Here is a 4,045-nt window from a genome sequence, read left to right as displayed (position 1 = left end):
GGGAAACGAATATGCAAATCCAGCAACTTCTTAAAATAAGAGGGAGGATAAGGGCAAGATACTCTTTGTGCAAAGCAAATAGTGGAGAGATGTAAGCTGGCTATCAATTACTCACTCTATATTTGAATGGTGTCTCACTTTAGCATTGTTTTTTTTTTCAATATTGAGCAGTTTTTTTACAGTTAACACCATGCTGCAAGACCAGCTCGCAACTTTGTTTGAAACTGACCTTCAGTCAGAGAATACTGGCTTTTGCGTTCAATCATACAAACACTAGCACTAAACACAACAAGCTTGTCCCCTGCACTCAGTTCAGTCACATTCCCCTAGGGTGAGCTTGTCAAACAGGTACTCTCCCACGCCACTCTCAGGGGCTCCCAGTCTCTTCAGGTTGGTGATGTGATCTCCAAGCTTCTTGATCATCTTCACTTGCTCATCCAAGTAGTGAGTCTCCAGGAAGTCACAAAGATGAGGGTCAGTGTTCCCAGAGGAGAGTTTGTGCAGACCCAGCAGACTCTGGTTCACATTCTTCTCCATCCGCAGAGCTCTCTGCATTGCCTCCAGGCCACTGTTCCACTCGTCCTGCACTGGTTTCATGGAGAGGTAAACACAGGAGGAATAGAGTTCCAGGTTGATCTGCTTGCTAACAGCATCCTCACAGTCCTTGTGGTAGTTCTGACACACTTGGGAAACCATCTTCACTATTACTGTTCAGTGACCTAAAAGGTTCCATTGTTGATGCACCTGGAAATGAACACAGGCACAATCTTGGGTTCAACTGACTGATCAAATCAAACAACATATTCCTTCAGCTGTTTGTAAGAGGCAAAGTACAGACTGACTCAACCAGCCCTCACTTGCAAAATCCAAAACAAAACATCTGTTAGATGTTATTCCACAATTGAGCAGAACTTGCTGAACAACCCTGAGTGCGCTACTAACAGCCATTTTAAGAAAATCACTCAAGCTTATAACATGGCTCGTGTATGCTTCCTAGAAGTGATGTATGAAAACAAAAATATGGCCAGAATTTTACAGCGCCCCCCCGCCCCCGCCCACTGCGGCGGTTTCCCATGGCGGGGCCGGCAAACCACTGAAATCTCCATTCACATCAGCGGGACTGGAAGATCCTGTCGGCATGAGCAGCTGGATAATTCTGGCCTATGTTTAAGCCTTTTTTTGAATTACCCAGAGGCTAGGGGAGCAGAGAATTCCCTTTCTCCATGCCAATGCCTCAGCCAATCAGAGTCGAATCACCAACTAATCAACATCCCTTTCCTCCTGTAGAATACATTGTTGTGCTCACTTGAAATTTGACATTCTTACGTGTGTCCTGATGAGGTGCAAGACTAAAAGCATTTCTCTCTTTTCAGCAGTTTTCAAGTTCTGTACTACCAAGCAACTGTGGATATATAATATAAATTTATATATATATAAATAATGGATAATATAAATTTATATATAATCTCAGAAGACAAAATTTTAATTAGCAAAGTGTGATGGAAAAGTGTTGCCGAAAGTAAATATGACACTTACAGGCAACATTCTCTCTAAGTTGCACGACAGTATGGTTGTACAGCAATCGGGAATCTATCATGCATTGAAATAAACAGGCCACTCACAACATTGTCAGTTCATCGGGAGAAATAGCCAACATAATGTAAATCATGTCTTTTAAAGCATAAATTGCCCATAGCAAAAAAGTAGCGCTCAGAGGAGTTTGTAGGCTGCCCAGCAACAAGTTCATGCTCTTGACAAAACCAATATTATCAATATATTTTTGTTTGATGCATAAAATACTATTCTCAGTTATAGACGATTAACTCAAAAGAGCTATGATGTTTGAATTGCGGCATTTGAAAGCAAAACTATTTTCTCATACCCTCTTAACTCTTTTGTCAAAGCATTTTGAAGTTAATTATCAGACAGTGATGAAAACATTGAGAACACAACCTAAGCCACTTATACAGTCAACATTAGCTAAAGACACACCTGAGCTAAGCATATGTGCCACTCCAAGAGCAGAGCATAACCTATTAATTCCCACTCTAGAAGTCTTGACCCTGTGGAACCTTAATCCTCGCTCAAGTCCTCCCCGATTCATGGTTCAGCACTCAACACTGCATGTCGAGCATCATGTTACAAATTAAAAAGCAAAAACTAAGTTGACACTTACTTAAAAAATATAACCTTTAGGAATTCCATCTATACCAACTACTTACTGATAAACAGAATCCAATTTTCTGCATGATGTTACATCTTGGATTGAGTAGACTTGGCCCATTTCTGGTTGAATAGCACTGTTGATTTAGTTTAATTACTTTTTTTCAAAAATTTAGGTCAACATGTATAGGAACAAAGAGGTGGGCAGTTGTTGATTTGAATGACTGATCTTGTAGACTCTGCTCGAAAGAATAATGCATCTCTTGCTGCAAAGAGTTTATCTGCTGGTATAGTGGGGGGGGGTGTTTGCTATAATTCAATTACATCAACAGTTTTTATTGGCACATGTTTCACTTGGCAGCAGCACAAGTTCAATGCCTGACATGGGGCAGTAGTTCAGAACACGTATCTAAGATGGTGTACTGACAAACAAATTGCATTTTGTCAAATTTCAGGTGTAGTTGGATGCCATTTGCCATTATAAGCAAAACTTGATTTACCGTGTTGCATGCATTTTAATAACACCAGAGTAAAACAATCTGCGAGTTTATACTTCACTAGGAAACTGCAAGTAAATCATAGAATGAAGCAAATGCTAAGCACTTTAATAACTTTCAGATAAACCATCACAGCACAGAACTGACCAGATCATGATATAGACCTCAGCAAACATTTTTTACATAAGCCAAAACAACCTTTTTGATTTTTGTTCTGCATATAATACTTGCATCTTTAACAAAAATCTATGGTGAATAATTTTGAATTTATTTCTCAATCTAAATATCTTTGCTAAAAGTTTATTATTGCTTGCCGACCATTCTGATTGCTAATTTTACTGTAAGGTTTGCTGGTATACTTGACCAACTACTGAGTTAAGCTGTGAAATTTCTGATTAAGGATCATCGACATGAAACGTTCATTTAGTTTCTCTCCAGGGACGCTGCCTGACCTGTTGAGTATTTCTAGCATTTCCTGTTTTTCTTTCAGATTTCCAGCATCAGTGATATTTTATTTCTGTATTTACTGTTATATTTAGATAGTGTTACTTCTAGAGAGTCCATCACTCAGAAGGAATTTTGAGTGCAGCCAATCTGCAATTCATATAGAGCATTAAAATATTTTTGGTACAAGTATGATAATTGTGAATTCCCACAACACCCACCTTAGCATGGAGTTATTTCATTTGTAAAAAGATAATTCAGACCTTTGAAAATATGAGTAATATGAAGTTTGGCAATTGGCTATGCAATACAGATAGCAAGAACGGTTCGATGAAAGATCACAGTCCTGAAACATTAACCCTGTTTCACACTTCACAGGTGCTGCTCTTTCCTGCTTTTATTTCAGATTATGGCTCTATTTGAAGAACAGGGGAGTTGTCTAGTGTCCAATGTAACATGTGTCCCTCAACCAGCATTGTTGAAATAGATTATCATCATTTATCTCAGAAATGTCTGTGGGATCTTGCTGTGTATAAATTGGCTGCTGTGTTTCCCCAAGTTACAACCAATGAACACACTTTGATTATCTGGTTGTGCTTTGTCCTAAGGACATGAAAGACACTATATGAGGGCAAGTTCTACTTGATTAAAATTCATTTCTCTGTTGTAATGAAAGAATCATATTGATGGAACCTATGAAATACTATACCTAATTAGACTGAGGGATCTAGGGAACTGCAGGTGCAGAATACTAATTCTGGGAAAAATAACTGTTGCAAACTGAATCAGAAAGAGGCTGCAGTCTTTGAGCAAACAAAAATTATAATGAAGATACTTAAAGGCTATTTTAGGAATAAGTTATCTGTATGTTTTACAGTCGAGTATATAATGTTTAATACTGCTCTTATAGAGTTGATCTTCAGACATCTTTTCCTCGTGGA

General features: G+C 38.5%; 1 pseudogene; it reads right to left on the bottom strand.

Moving 5' to 3' along the window:
• Positions 1 to 312: 312 nt before the first annotated feature.
• Positions 313 to 696, bottom strand: LOC144684280 (ferritin heavy chain pseudogene; annotated as a pseudogene).
• Positions 697 to 4,045: the final 3,349 nt, after the last annotated feature.

This window comes from Cetorhinus maximus, chromosome 9, assembly GCF_964194155.1.
Source record: "Cetorhinus maximus chromosome 9, sCetMax3.hap1.1, whole genome shotgun sequence".
In the NCBI taxonomy this organism is placed as follows: Eukaryota; Metazoa; Chordata; class Chondrichthyes; order Lamniformes; family Cetorhinidae; genus Cetorhinus; species Cetorhinus maximus.
This window is presented reverse-complemented; position numbering and strand designations above follow the sequence as displayed.